General features: G+C 47.0%; 1 protein-coding gene and 1 non-coding gene across 2 annotated transcripts in view; one reads left to right on the top strand and one right to left on the bottom strand.

Moving 5' to 3' along the window:
- The window catches only part of LOC144114559 (tyrosine kinase receptor Cad96Ca-like), an 80,547-nt gene that overhangs the window by 23,236 nt on the left and 40,614 nt on the right, over positions 1-16,697 (top strand). The window lies entirely within an intron of this gene.
- TRNAK-UUU (transfer RNA lysine (anticodon UUU)) lies at positions 6,906-6,977 on the bottom strand. The gene has a single exon. It is a non-coding gene; the product is annotated as a tRNA-Lys (tRNA).

Here is a 16,697-nt window from a genome sequence, read left to right as displayed (position 1 = left end):
CGCTTAAAGAAAATTACTTATAAAGCAGCAGAAAAAACAACCATGCCGCCGGTGGGATCCGAACCCACGACCTCCGAATATCGCGTCCGGTGCTCTTACCAACTGAGCTACGGCGACGGCCGTCCAATCTGCTGCTCTCGTGGGTATTTATGTTTACTGGGTGTAAGCGAGCCTTGAGAGTGTTCACCAGCGCCACCCTCGACCATAGCGGCGGACGTAGCACGTCCTGTAATACCGCGAGCGTGACGTAGAACGTCATCTAACGGCGAGGGCGGAAACTGTGCGAGAGCCCTCTTATACTACCTTTGGCATTAAGACTGCCAGAACCGAGACCCTCGTTAAGCTATCAGCAGACAAGTTAAAGAAAATGAGGGGCCCGTTTGACAAATTTATGAAGGGAGCCAACAGTCACCGAAACCAAGGTGCATAGGGGAACGTTAATTTTTTTTTTAATGTGTTATGCTTATCAGTAGGATAATAATTCTTAGATTAATAAATCGCTTAAAGAAAATTACTTATAAAGCAGCAGAAAAAACAACCATGCCGCCGGTGGGATCCGAACCCACGACCTCCGAATATCGCGTCCGGTGCTCTTACCAACTGAGCTACGGCGACGGCCGTCCAATCTGCTGCTCTCGTGGGTATTTATGTTTACTGGGTGTAAGCGAGCCTTGAGAGTGTTCACCAGCGCCACCCTCGACCATAGCGGCGGACGTAGCACGTCCTGTAATACCGCGAGCGTGACGTAGAATGTCATCTAACGGCGAGGGCGGAAACTGTGCGAGAGCCCTCTTATACTACCTTTGGCATTAAGACTGCCAGAACCGAGACCCTCGTTAAGCTATCAGCAGACAAGTTAAAGAAAATGAGGGGCCCGTTTGACAAATTTATGAAGGGAGCCAACAGTCACCGAAACCAAGGTGCATAGGGGAACGTTAATTTTTTTTTAATGTGTTATGCTTATCAGTAGGATAATAATTCTTAGATTAATAAATCGCTTAAAGAAAATTACTTATAAAGCAGCAGAAAAAACAACCATGCCGCCGGTGGGATCCGAACCCACGACCTCCGAATATCGCGTCCGGTGCTCTTACCAACTGAGCTACGGCGACGGCCGTCCAATCTGCTGCTCTCGTGGGTATTTATGTTTACTGGGTGTAAGCGAGCCTTGAGAGTGTTCACCAGCGCCACCCTCGACCATAGCGGCGGACGTAGCACGTCCTGTAATACCGCGAGCGTGACGTAGAACGTCATCTAACGGCGAGGGCGGAAACTGTGCGAGAGCCCTCTTATACTACCTTTGGCATTAAGACTGCCAGAACCGAGACCCTCGTTAAGCTATCAGCAGACAAGTTAAAGAAAATGAGGGGCCCGTTTGACAAATTTATGAAGGGAGCCAACAGTCACCGAAACCAAGGTGCATAGGGGAACGTTAATTTTTTTTTTAATGTGTTATGCTTATCAGTAGGATAATATTTCTTAGATTAATAAATCGCTTAAAGAAAATTACTTATAAAGCAGCAGAAAAAACAACCATGCCGGCGGTGGGATCCGAACCCACGACCTCCGAATATCGCGTCCGGTGCTCTTACCAACTGAGCTACGGCGACGGCCGTCCAATCTGCTGCTCTCGTGGGTATTTATGTTTACTGGGTGTAAGCGAGCCTTGAGAGTGTTCACCAGCGCCACCCTCGACCATAGCGGCGGACGTAGCACGTCCTGTAATACCGCGAGCGTGACGTAGAACGTCATCTAACGGCGAGGGCGGAAACTGTGCGAGAGCCCTCTTATACTACCTTTGGCATTAAGACTGCCAGAACCGAGACCCTCGTTAAGCTATCAGCAGACAAGTTAAAGAAAATGAGGGGCCCGTTTGACAAATTTATGAAGGGAGCCAACAGTCACCGAAACCAAGGTGCATAGGGGAACGTTAATTTTTTTTTTTAATGTGTTATGCTTATCAGTAGGATAATAATTCTTAGATTAATAAATCGCTTAAAGAAAATTACTTATAAAGCAGCAGAGAAAACAACCATGCCGCCGGTGGGATCCGAACCCACGACCTCCGAATATCGCGTCCGGTGCTCTTACCAACTGAGCTACGGCGACGGCCGTCCAATCTGCTGCTCTCGTGGGTATTTATGTTTACTGGGTGTAAGCGAGCCTTGAGAGTGTTCACCAGCGCCGCCCTCGACCATAGCGGCGGACGTAGCACGTCCTGTAATACCGCGAGCGTGACGTAGAACGTCATCTAACGGCGAGGGCGGAAACTGTGCGAGAGCCCTCTTATACTACCTTTGGCATTAAGACTGCCAGAACCGAGACCCTCGTTAAGCTATCAGCAGACAAGTTAAAGAAAATGAGGGGCCCGTTTGACAAATTTATGAAGGGAGCCAACAGTCACCGAAACCAAGGTGCATAGGGGAACGTTAATTTTTTTTTTAATGTGTTATGCTTATCAGTAGGATAATAATTCTTAGATTAATAAATCGCTTAAAGAAAATTTGTCAAACGGGCCCCTCATTTTCTTTAACTTGTCTGCTGATAGCTTAACGAGGGTCTCGGTTCTGGCAGTCTTAATGCCAAAGGTAGTATAAGAGGGCTCTCGCACAGTTTCCGCCCTCGCCGTTAGATGACGTTCTACGTCACGCTCGCGGTATTCCAGGACGTGCTACGTCCGCCGCTATGGTCGAGGGTGGCGCTGGTGAACACTCTCAAGGCTCGCTTACACCCAGTAAACATAAATACCCACGAGAGCAGCAGATTGGACGGCCGTCGCCGTAGCTCAGTTGGTAAGAGCACCGGACGCGATATTCGGAGGTCGTGGGTTCGGATCCCACCGGCGGCATGGTTGTTTTTTCTGCTGCTTTATAAGTAATTTTCTTTAAGCGATTTATTAATCTAAGAATTATTATCCTACTGATAAGCATAACACATTAAAAAAAAAAAATTAACGTTCCCCTATGCACCTTGGTTTCGGTGACTGTTGGCTCCCTTCATAAATTTGTCAAACGGGCCCCTCATTTTCTTTAACTTGTCTGCTGATATATATATATATATATATGAAGGGAGCCAACAGTCACCGAAACCAAGGTGCCCAGGGAAACGTTAATTAATTTTTTTATGTGTTATGGTTATCAGTGGGATAATAATACTTAGATTAATAAATCGCTTAAAGAAAATTACTTTGAACACTCTCAAGGCTCGCTTGCACCCAGTAAACATAAATACCCACGAGAGCAGCAGATTGGACAGCCGTCGCCGTAGCTCAGTTGGTAAGAGCACCGGACGCGATATTCGGAAGTCGTGGGTTCGGATCCCACCGGTGGCATGGTTGTTTTTCTGCTGCTTTATATAAGTAATTTTCTTTAAGCGATTTATTAATCTAAGTATTATTATCCCACTGATAACCATAACACATAAAAAAATTAATTAACGTTTCCCTATGCACCTTGGTTTCGGTGACTGTTCGCTCCCTTCATAAATTTGTCAAACGGGCCCCTTATTTCATTTAACACACACACACACACACACACACACACACACACACACACACACACACACACACACACACACACACACACACACACACACACACACACACACACACACACATATAATATAAAACAAAACGTCAAATTTTACAGCACTCGCAAGCCGCCGCAGTGGCTCAGTGGTTATGAAGCTCGGCTGCTGACCCGAAAGACGGGATTCGATCCAGGCCGCGGCGATCTCATTTCGATGGAGGTAAAATGATGCAAGGCCATGTACTTTGCGACGTCAGTGAACGTTAAAGATCCTCGGTTGGTCGAAATTATCTGAAGCGTCCATTATAGCCTGAGTCGCTTTGGAACGTTGAACCCCGTAAACCAAACCATTTACAATACCTTTGTCGGAGCAAAACACAGCAATGTAAAGCACATTCGCGCGCACTTTCGCACGAGCAGACTGAATTTGGAACCAGACACTTGGTCGCTATTTATTAGCGCCAGACACAACGGCTCAAGGTATGCACCCAAACAACAGCGGTGACAAAGGGCATCTCTGCCTCGCAGAGGAGCGGCCATATGTGCTCTCAGTAAGGCCACTGTTCTCTATGAGACGCGTTGAGCAATCTGTGAATGTCATTCAAGTGTCTTCGCCTATTGCAGTACCCACAGTACAATACGCAAGGACGCAAAAAGAGCACGGTGTGCGGCACCGGATCAAATGCCTTTGCAAGACCCAGCTGTAACATTTTAATGCGCAGTCACCATTGGCCTCACAATACTTCAGTACATTGGGCTCACTCAGGAGGTGAACTGCAAATCATGATCAATGAGTTAGACAGACAGAGCACAATGCTGGGTCTAAAAATTAACATGCAGAAAACCAAAGTAATTTTCAACAGTCTAGCAAGGAAACAGCAGTTCACAATTGGCTACGAAGGGCTGGAAGGTAAAGGAATACGTCTCCTTAGGGCAGGTAGCGACAGCTGATCCAGATCATGAGAGGGAAATAACTAGAAGGATAAGAATGGGGTGGAGCGCATATGGCAGGTTCTCTAAGATCATGAATAGCAGTTTACCAATATCCCCCAAGAGAAAAGTGTACAACAGCTGTATTTTACCGGTACTCACCTACGGGGCATAAACGTGGAGGCTAACGAAAAGGATTCGACTTAAACTGAGGACAACCCAGCGAGCTATGGAACGAAAATCGATAGGTGTAACGTTGAGAGACCGGGAAGGGGAAGAGTGGGTGAGGGAATAAACACGGGTTAATGACATCCTAGTCGAAATCAAGAGGAAGAAATGGGCTTGGGGAGGGCATGTAATGCGAAGGCAAGATAACCGCTCGTCCTTAAGGGTAGCGGAGTGGATTCCAAGAGACAGTAAGCGTAGCAGGGGGCGGCAGAAGGTTAGGTGAGCGGATGAGGTTAAGAAGTTTGCAGGCAAAGGGTGGATGTAGCTGCCAAAGAACAGGGTTAATTGGAGAGACACGGGAGAGGCCTTTGCCATGCAGTGGGTGTATAGTAAGGCTGATGATGATGATGACAGTGGGCTCAGTACGATGTTCGTGGTTACAGTACGCCCGTTCATTCCACGCGTCTAATGAGGCCGTACTAGCACAATTATAATGGTTGGTAATCATTCAGCCAGAACTTTCCTATCTCGTAATATTTATTAATCAGGCTTATCGGCTTGTACAAACCCGCCAACAAACGTTGTTCAAGGTGATCGGTTAAGGGCAGCAATACAGTCGATGTAATAACGACGGAGGCACAGATTATCACAGCCATCAATCAGAACTTTGTGTGAAAATATAGGCGATACGACTCCAAAAGCCTTGTAAAAGAATCCGCTCAAACTATCAAAGCCTGGTGCTTTTCCTAGTGTAAGTTCATCTATCGCGCATTCAGTTTTTTTTTTCTTTTAACCGTAAAGGAGTGCTCAAGACATGCCTTCACAACATCATCAAGGCATGTCTTATGCGGTAAAAAATGTTCCCCGAAGCCTTCTGTTATATTTTTCTCGCGGCCAAACAATGCGTTAAAGCTTCCGACAAAGGCCTTCTGAACGCCACTGGTCTCAGTCACCTGCTCACGGTGAAGGATCAGCCGAATTTCGTTTTTAAAGCATATTTCTTTTCGACAGATAACCCACACTTTGTACGTGCTTCTCTTGCCCACAGATTTTCCACCCTAGACATTACAACTGCTGCTCAATACCTACCAGCACCCATCTGTTCCAACGAAGTTTTAACTTCTCTTATGTCTATTTCACCGTCTGTTTAGAGGCGGTATTCAGAGGCCTGTATTGGTAACATTTGGGAGTTAATGAAGAATAGTTAATGAAGAATGAAAATGAAAAGTTAATGAAGTTAATGAAAAGTTAATGAAGAAAGAGTTAATGAAGAATACTGTAGTAATCTGCAATTCGCTGACGACATTGCCTTGCTAAATCTATTAGCCGCGGCTGAATTGCAAAGCATCATCAATTACTTAGACAGGCAGAGCGGAGCGGTGGTTATAAAAATTAATATGCCCGAAACTTAGGTAATGTTCAACAGTCTCGGAAGGGAGTAGCAATTTATGATTGGTAGCGAGGCGCTGTAAACAAGGTGAGGGAATTCGTTTGCTTACGGAATGTAGTGGCAGAATTGCCGGATCACGAAATTAAAATGTCTGAAGGAAAAAAAATGGGGTAGAGTGCATTTGGCAGGTTCTCTCACATCATGAATAACAATTTGTCAATATCCCGCAAAAAAAATTATATAACAGCTGTATCTTACCGGATCTCCCTTATGGGGCGGAAACGTGGCGGCAAACGAAAAAGTTTCAACTTAAGTTGAGAACAACGCAGTGAGCTGCGGAAAGGAAAATGATAGGTGTGACGCTAAGAAATAGGAAGAGTGCAGAGTGTGTGAGGGATTAAACGCGGGTTAATGACATCCTACTTGAAATGAAGAGGAAGAAATGGATTTGGGCAGGGCATGCAATGCGAAGGCAAAATAACCGATGGTCGCTAAGGTTGACGGACTGGATTCCATGGGAAAGCAAGCCTAGCACGGGCCGGCAGAAATTTAGCTAGGCGGTTAAGAAGTCTGCGGAGGTAACGTGGCTGAATCTGGCAAAGGACAGGGTTAATAGGAGTGACATGGGAGAGGCCTTTCTCCTGCAGTGGGCGTAGTCCGGCTAACGCTGATTTATTTCTTATATATGTTCCGTTGGTCATTTTCAACAGTTCTCATGAACCCGAGTTGCTAGAACACGCCGAATCATGTGCGTAATAGCCAAGCACACAAAAAAAGCTGGTTTCCTAAAAGTGGATACAACAAAGAAAAATCTAACACCGATGAAAGTCTAAGACACGAACTCTCACCGTTGGAACTAAAGTCCACACAGAGCACCATTACTCATCACTTTCCGGCACCGGGAATTGAACCCGGGCCTCCTGGGTAAAAGCCAGGTGTCCTAGCCACAAGAGCACGCCGGACGTTTTTTTTATTTATTGCATGGAAATAGGGCTCAAAAGAAAAGTTTAAGCACGCTTACGCCACAAAACACCAGGCCGCCTTACCCTGCATGAACCCTCCTTCCAAAACATCAAAAGTCTGGGAGGCACACACATGCATCCAGATAGGGGAGCCAGCTAGACGGCTCTTGCAGGGCAGCATATACTCCCCGCACCAAAGCGCATTGTTCACGAAACAAATATTTCGACGACCGTGGTGATTCGGCGTGGCGCTCCATCATGCGGCTCTTCCAGAGACTAAATAGTCCCAGCAACATTAATAGATCATATGGCAAAACAAAGTTTTTCACTACAGGCAAAAAACGGATACTGTGGGGTGTGATGTCAATGTCCTTTTTTATTGGTCGTTAGAAAATGTCCCAGAATAATTTAGCATCAATTCACAGAATAGCTTTGGGACGTTAAACCCCATAAACCAAACCAACCAATTCACAGAATAAAACAATGGTCAATTGTCTCTGGTGTATTCCACAGGCGGCGATTCACCGTCCATGGCGCAAGCATCTCCTTAGCATGAAGTCATGTCTTCACAGGCAGCGTGGATGTGTGCAGTTCAAAGAAGAATATTTTTGCGGCAGAATAAATGCACATTCGCCTAACACGTTATAAAACATTGGTTTCAAGGAACTCCAGAAAAGGTTGCCGATACAACGGTACAGGGAACAAATACTCTAAGTGTCTGAGTCATGTGCCTTCTGGAGAGGCTAAACAGGTAGTCTAAAGAAAGCGCACAGTGAGGAAATTGAAGGTATCAGCAACTCCCTTAAGTAATCCCCATAAAGGCCCCTCACTAGTGTGTCCCGTCGGGTCGAATAGGAAAGGAAAATGAGCATTGAGATGCCTAATCAGTGCGGCTACTAAAAAAGGGTGGTTTGAGGATTTAAAAAAGAAAAAAAAAAGGCGAGACAAGCTGATGAACGAATAAGTGAACAAGGCCGATTCCACCAGACTTTAGAGAAAGAAATAGGTTATCGCGAGCATGGGTTCCCATTGGGAACGCCATACGAATTTAGAAAATATTCTGTGCATCATCTGCACTTTCTTCCTCGCACAGTGAAGAACCTGCAGCACATAGGCAAGTTTTGCAAATAAAAAAATGTTGCAGACTTGAGCCCGAGCAAACACTGATAGTTCCCTACTCATCCAAGCCTGGGTTCGTCGCCTCATGGAGACTATCTGAGAATCCCAGTAGGCGCCACTGTGGCGAATTTGGTGAAGAGGAACCCCCAGGTAATGAAGGGGCCCGCAGTGCCAGCTTATGCCACCATAATCACTGGGCGTTGTAACCGAATGACCCAACCAAAACCCATCGGATTTATCTAGATTAAGAGCCGCACCTGATACCTCGCAAAACTGTTCAGTCAAATGCAATGCCTCAAGCACACACTTTTTGTCAGAACAAAAGAGGGTGACATCATCTGCATACGCTAAAATCTTAATTTCACACTGCCCCAAGGAGTAACCACGGGTAGTTGTGCAGTTAATAATACTGAGGCAAAGGGGTCAAGATATAATATAGTTTGTAATATAGATTACAGAGGGAAATTGGACGATATCCCTCAACTGTTTTCAACCGATTTGAACCTGTGCTTTTTGGAATTAATATAGTGCGCCCAGAATAGAAAGGGGGGGGGGGGGGGGCAGAAACCAACATCGTAAGAAGCCTGGAAAAGATCCATCAAGACAGGCGCTAGGCAAGTGGAAAATGTTTTATAGAACTCGCTAGTAGTGCCATCTCGCCCAGGAGATTTCTGAGCCATCAGGTCAGAAATGGCAGATTTAATTTCGTCCAAAGTGATAGGCCCCTCCACTACAGCACGCTGCTCATCGTCAAGTCGGGGCAAGGCTTCCAATAAGTGACTGTAATCTGATGCCACGTTTGTGCCCGCAGAACCACCAAAGAGCTTACGATAATAGTCAAAGAAAGCCCCAATAATACCAGGACCATCGCTGTATGTGCAAACACCATACTGAATTTCCAATATTTCTTTAGCTAGAGCAGTCTGCCTTTCATCACTCAGGGGCCGACGAGATGGTTGCTCATCCAGAAATCTACGGGTCCTAGAGCTTATCAAGGCCCCTTCGCATCTTTCGGTTTCAAACTGCTGAAGCTCTGCTTTTACGACAGTGATTTCTTCTACATAGGCACCTGGAATAATCCTTTCTAACTCATGTAGCTCGACTAAAGTACGGCCGAGTTTTCGAAGGTGATGTCTCTTCAAAAACGCGATTCTTGCTGAGGCTTCAATAGCAATATTTTTTGTTTATTGTTTAAATAAGTCCTATTTTTGCAAAACAGAGGTCATCGCGTGACCACGCGTCCTTCAAGCAATTAGATACAGCACGTTTGAAGATTTCATTTGAGAACAGGTAGCTATTCAGCTTCCACAGATCCCATCGAGGATGGAGTATGTGCACACTGTACCTCCCTACCTGAAGAGACACCATGCAGTGACCACTGAAGAATATGGGCCGCACCGAGTAACCAAAAACGCTGGGTAACGTGTCTACTGAAACGTAAATCCTGTCAAGCCGAGCACTAGAGGAGCACTGAAAATGAGTGACATGGATGTTATGTCCCTTATCTTGCCCAACAAACACCAGGTTGTATTCGCATGCCAAATCAGTGAGTAAAGCAGCACTAGGGTCATATCACTTACTTAACACTGCTCGGTCTTCATGACTATAAACACAATTTAACTCACCCAACAGCATATTTTACGATCCGTGGACAAATGGTCTACAAATGACAGGAAAAATAGCTTTCTATCAGTATGATTTACAGCGGCATAAACACAAACATTTCACCACTGTACACCCGAAATTGCGAGGTCACAGCAGACAAGTCACCCGTCATCATCTGTGCTATACCACACGGCAGTAATCTCCAGTGTGTTGGCCAGGAATAGCATACATCCACCTGAAAAGCCTCTCGAGTGACTAAAGATAACATTGAATTCTGACAAAAAAGGCTCGACAGCATCTTCAGTCTCCTCATCGGAGGACACCTTTGTTTCCTGGATGGCTGCCACACTCACACCCCATTTGTTTAAAATATGCTGTAATTGATGTTGCTTTAGACGATTACGCAAACCCCTAATGTTAAGGGTAGCGACCTGAAATGCTGTGACGCCGGCCATTTTTCGTGTTCGTCTAATTGAAGGCCATCTCCTGTACTGGGGCGGCCGGCCTGCAAATTGGCGGCCTGTAGGGCAGACATCGCCCTGCGTTTTGAGGTGACCCTTCCCAATGCCACCACAACAGGTGCCTTCTGCACATCGCCATTGACACACACCTCATCATTTGCAGGATGCTTCAAAGGTGCGCTGTTGTCCATCGCCTCTTCTGAGACAGCCAAGGCTTCGGCCCATGAAGTCGAGTGGGCCACATCACTCGCAACCACGCTGACAGCAGACAGAGTACCGAACACACTAGAAGCTGACACTTCCCGCGACCCACTACTGCACTCCGGCGACGAAGGGGTATCGCCGGCACAGAAGGCATGTGGCACATTCAGTGGCTGAAGCGCCTCCACTGACTCTACAGCAGGGGCGTTCTGTTCTCGTGATCGTTGGGTGACAGGTGGCTCCTGAGCAGCAAGCACAGGACTGAAAGTAGCAGACCCGGGCAGGCCCGGGTCCGGTGGCTTTGGGTCTGGAGACGGGGATTCCTGTTCGTGCTTGCAGGCGGACCCTTGCCGTTATTCGGTGCAGAAGCCTTTGGTCCATCTTCTCTTTCGAGCTCATGACTCAGTTAACCCGACGCTTCCATATCATCCGCCACATCCATAATGTGCTCTAACACCACTTCATCCTCATGTGCCCAGTTGCCTTGGCGTAACTTGTCAGCACAACTCATCACACAATTGTCAACTGTGTGCCCAAAGCGTCGGCACTGGGTGCATCGAGGCGTACGACACTGACGCCGTACGTGGCCCACACGGTTACAACGAAGACACAGCGGAGGCCTGCCTGGGATCCCAACTAAAGCTTGTACCCCGAAAACGTTGAACGTATGAGGTATTGTATTTGCTGACACTAAGTCCTTGAGCGTGAGCGAGTTTTCACGGTTCGCTGTTTCCATGTGCTCCATTCCGGGGCACCGCCACTTCTCACGCTTGACAGCTTGTACAGTTCCAAAAGGCTCCAAAGCTTCCACAATCCTCCGGTGCTCCATGTAGCTCGGGAGCCAAAGAAGCTTAAGCTTCACGTTTTTGGTGTCCGGGTCAAACACGATACATTTTAGACCTTTGACGTGGAACTCTGCGTTGTCAATAAGCTTCAGTTTCGAGGAACTGCTCTCGCAGGTAACCATCCAAACGGGGCTCATTTGGTACTGGCCAATAAACAACCTCACGGAGGTGCACAATCTGCGCAAGCGCGTCTCGGAAGTCGGGAGCACGGTATGGGCGACCCTTGAGGTCAGCATGCAGAAATACGGTGTGGAGGACAACATTACCGGTAGGTAGTCGAGGGAGGACAACTTTGCACGAGACTGTGGCAACTTCAGATGTCGGGAGACCTCGGCCAGCGGCCGATGCGCTGTCTCCAACTAGAAGCATTTCAACACCCAGCCGTTCAGAACGGCTTCCTCTTCATATTACGCCGGACGACGAGCGGAATAGCGAAGCAAACAAAAACTGGTTTCCTAAACGTTACTACAACGATAAAAAAAAACGCAGAACGCATGAAGGTTTCACCGAGACTCAAACTCGGAACGCTGGGTTCCAAGTCCAGAATGCTCACCATTACACCATGAGACCGCACTTTTTACGCCGGGAATCGGACCTGGGCCTCCTGCGTGAAAGCTAGCTATCCTAGCCACTAGACCACGCCGGACGACGAGCGGAATAGCGAAGTAAACAAAAAACTGGGTTCCTAAATGTTACTACAACGAAAAAAAAAGCAGAATGCATGAAAGCCTCACCGAGACTCGACCTCTCACCGCTGGATTCAAAGTCCAGAGTGCTCACCATTACACTATGTGACCGTACTTACCGACGCCGGGAATCGAACCCAGGCCTTCTTGGTGAAAGCCATGTCTCCTAGTCCCTAGACCACGCCGTTTTTTTATTGCCTGTTCTGCGGCTAGCAACAATATATGTTTAGACATACATAAATGAAACAATTTAAAAGGCGCTTGCCGCTCTTAGGCAAGCGCCGGTGTTTAAAAGCGCTTCAAATTGACAAGAGCGTCTAACACCGGCAGCCAGTCTGGGTGCTCACGGCTTGCCTTACACACGTCGCGTATGAAAGCAGCACTATCAATGAAGTACTCTCTAGCAGGCCTTGGATTCAGATCGGCATGATCCACAGCCATCCTAGTGCGCCATATGCTATGGAGGCATAAGGCCATAATCATGTCATATGGCTCCCCTCCTTCATTCGCGGTAGGGAGAAAGCGGATGCCGTACGGCGTGATTGGCAGGTCCTTTTTTATGGTGCGTTGCAGTGTGTCCCATAGAAAACCGCGTCTGAACAGTCAAGAAATATGTGGTCAATGGTCTCCGGTCTTCTACAGTGCAAACAGTTTACAGTCCACGGGACGAAGATGCCTTTTTGCTCGAGCCACGGTTTGACCGGGAGCGTCGCAGTGCGTACTTGCAAAAAAGAAGCTTTTCACAGACGGCCTTACCGGCATTCGTTTTACCCTCTTCAAAACATGCTTACCCCCTCTCTATGGATACAATGAACGATACATTGGCACTGGCATACACGCATCAACGATATCTTTGTACAGTTTCTTCCGGATGACGTTGCTCCGGGTACTGTACCGAAAAGCGTGCCTGAAGGAAGCGGAAAGACAAAACGACCTCCCGTAAAAATCCGCGCACACTTGGCCCGTTGGCCAGAGTAGATGAGACAACAAAAACAGCAGATGATCACGCAGTCTGGTTTGAATTACTTCCCGCAAAAATTCATCAGTTTGGTCTCGCACAAACAGAAACCTGGAAACCACTTGCTTCAAAAACAGGTGGGTTAAACCCAGCCCTCCACTCTTCACTGCGCGGAACAGATTGGTGCGACTCGTGCGCTCCCATGTTGAACGCCATATATACACAGCGAACGCTCGGTGCAGTTTTTGTATGCTCACATGACTTGCAGAACATACCAAATCTTTGCTACAAGAAATAAATTGCAGACAGTTGATCTCGCAAATATAGAGAGGTACCGCCCTCCGAACATCGCTGCTTTTTCTTTAATGCGTTCCGATTGGTGCTTCCAGTATTCTGCGGTTTCTTTATAGTGCTGCAGAGGCACTCTGAGATACTTTGTTGCCGAGAGCGACCATTGCATATATTCAAACACAGCTGGCGTGAGGCCCCATTCATCGTGCCAGGTACCGACTGATTTGCTCCAATTGATACTACTTGCCGTCATTTTGCACAAGTTGGTTGCCACTTTTACTGTGTTGCTGACACCGGGTTTCTCGGCGCAGAAATTCGCAATGTCATCCGCGTATGACAAAAGCTTAACTTCGATTGAACAAAAACTAAAACCGGTAATAGCCTTGTTCGTTATAATGCTTAAACAAAATGACTCGAGAAACAAAGCAAACAATAAGGGTGACAAGGGACACCCTTGCCCACCAGACGATTTCACTTCGATTGAAGTGGTTGTTGTCTTATTTATTATTATTCTGGTAAAATTATTAGCGTAACATAGCTCTATCCCCTGCAAAAGAATCTTGCCGACGTTGACGTGTTTCAAGACACTAAAAAGGACTTTGCGGGTGACTATGGAAACCTTTTTCAAAATCCATATGAACCATTGCTACCTTTCCGCAGTGCACATCACAGCAATCTAGAACAGTTCTTGTCACTTGTATGTTCGTCTGGATAGAACGTCCTCTAATGCTGCACGTTTGGTGTGGTCCCACTAGCTCTTGTACTACCCGTTGCAGTCTTTTACCTAATACTTCCGCAAAAATCTTATCTGTGTTAGCCAGCGTTATCGGTCGGTACGCACGCACAGACAACAGCGCAGTAGGGTCATCAGCACTGCATGGCTATGTCTAAAAGACGGAGGCAAATATTGTGTGTTATATGCTTCTTCTATCACACATTGTAGGACCATTGCAACCTTGTCTTTGAAACCTTTATAAAATTCCGAACTGAACCCGTGTGGTCCTGGTGCTTTTCCGGTGCTTAATTCATCAATAACACTTCCTATTTCTGTTATGTTAATTGGTGCCTCTAAGCTTTCTTTCACTTCTTCTAGCTTTGGCATGAGCTTTAAAAACTCTATTTCAAATCCTTCTGCGAGTTATGGTTCACGACTAATCAGTTCACAGTAATAATCTACGAAAGCGCACTTAATCGATTCGCTGTCTCGCCCAACTGTCTCTCTGAACGTTATTGATCTTATTTCGTTGCGTGCAGCGTAGCTCCTTTCGTCTGACATGGATCGTCGAGTCGGGGCTTCCCCATGTACAATCTTTCATCATGCGCGCGTATTACCGCTCCTCGGTATCTCTCTACATAGATTATCTCAAGTTCGCTCTTCACTTCTTTTATTTCATTAACGAGCCGACCCGGCGACGAAGCTTCTTCGCTCAAATAGCAGTCCAACTTTATTTCAGTTCATTTTCTTTTTTCCACTTATTCTTGCTCAGTACGCTGGCTCTTTCATGGCTATTATTTTCGCTTCTTGTTTGAGTAGTTCCCACGCCTCAGTGTAGCTTTGCGTCTTGCATGCAAGCACGTCGTTCATTTTGTCTTGCATTTTCTGTATAAAATAATCATCATCATGAATCTGAACATTGAACTTCCACAGATGCCAGTTGAACTTCGGTGGTTTTTTCGAACCCAACGTCACAGTGACCAAACTGTGATCACTAAAGGAAACATTTTTAACCTCATAATTGGTACACGCCGGCACCAGTGTTGCCGAAACGTAAATTTGGTCTAATTTGGCGAGGCTGCTTTGCTGCTGAGTAACCCACATCTGCTAGTGCTCGGTCTTCTACACACTCGCTCAGAAACACTGAACTCGCGTCTCGAACCGGTGCCTGTTTTGCTCGATCTTCTGATCTGCACACACAGTTAAAATCCCTCAACATGACAATGATCCTTTCATCACTGTTTACGTGTCGATCAACACTTTCAAAAAACATTTTTCGTTCACTTGCACTATTTGGAGCATATAAACAAATAACTCGGAACTTATTGGCATGTAGAAGAAAGTCACACACAATGAGGCGGCCACTGTCACTAGCGTAAATACTTTCTATAAATGCTTCAAGGAAATTTTTAACCAATAACGCACACCCACCCGCTGTGCCAATAGCGTGAGAAATGCACACATTATACTGCGCTCTGAAAGGTTCCACCATGCGGTTCGTTGCCTCTTCGCTTTCAACTTTCGTTTCTTGAACAGCAATTACATCTAAGTCATGTTCCATAAAAAGCCGGCTAAGTTGGTATTGTTTTCTACGATTAGACAAGGCACGCGTTGAGCGTGCCCACGTGTAAACTTGTTACTAGGTTGAATGCCATTTTTCCTTAAAAAAGCACCCGAACCGCACAGTATCACCTTCACTAATGGAATGTATCATCAAAGTCGCATTTCCAACAACCTGAACACTCGCTTGCGCCATTCGGCCGATTGAGGCGGCGCTTCTTATGCCACGGCAAGAAAGTGTCTCTACCTTAGACATTGTCGCTCGCCGGCGGGTTCGACACACTCACTTGGCGTCGGGTTACGTCGGCGGCAGCGCCGACAGCTTCCGCTCAGGCCAAGGCTCGGGCGGTATATTGGGGGCCAGTTTCAATGTTGATCTTCGGGTGGGCGTAGTTTTCACAGCCGGCTCCCCGCCGACTTCTTTGCTTATGTCGTGCATCTCGTAGCCGCTATCGCCGCGTAGTCGCTTCGCCGCGGTGGCTCCGACGCTCGACATCACAACGTCTTCAGTTCCCTGTTTCGTGACGGTCTTAGTATGAGAGGCGTTAGCCATCTTTTCGTCATTCTTTTCGGGGTAGTCGTTGATGGACGTTGTAGCACTCCCCGGCTTACCCTCCTCTGTTGGTGCGCTCTGTGCCTCTTCATCCGCAGGAGGAAGCGGGCAAATGGTGTCTTGAGCTGGCGGTACAGTCGCACCACCAGCTGCTTCTTCTGTGTTGGCATGATCCATCAGGTGTTCAGCTTGGACTTCAATGCTTGCGCCGAGTTCTGTTACATTGGCGTACGTTCGAGTAGACTTGCTCTCATCATGGCCGTAGCGCTTGCACACGTTGCAGCACGGCACTTTGCACTCTCGCCTGATGGGGCCTCGACTGTTACACCTTAGGCATAACGGCGGGAGACCTGGTGCGACCAGTAGGTCAGTACTTCCGGCAATACGTACTTGATGTGCCACATCCTCGAGCGTCAGTCCGGGCTTCAGTTTAAGGCCGACTATGCGGGTAGAAGAGCCCTTGTCAGCAATGCCTTGAACGCGCCAGCATTCCCAAGACAGGTCAGTTACTTTCCCGTACGGGGCCAGCGCAGAACGAATATCTTCATCTGGGGCGTTATGCAGCACCCAATGCAGTTTCAACCGCACATCCTGGTTGTTGGGGTCAATTACAAGGCATCGCCTCCTTTGTTGTTCATGCTGTACCTGCAAGGGTTGGAGACCAAGCTACAGAGGAGCGGACTAGGCTTCAAGCTTTCTTATTACAAGCAAGGAGAATGAATTAAA

Source organism: Amblyomma americanum, chromosome 1, assembly GCF_052857255.1.
Source record: "Amblyomma americanum isolate KBUSLIRL-KWMA chromosome 1, ASM5285725v1, whole genome shotgun sequence".
Classification (NCBI taxonomy): domain Eukaryota; kingdom Metazoa; phylum Arthropoda; class Arachnida; order Ixodida; family Ixodidae; genus Amblyomma; species Amblyomma americanum.
The sequence above is the reverse complement of the archived record's forward strand: the minus strand, read 5'-3'. Positions and strand labels throughout refer to the sequence as shown.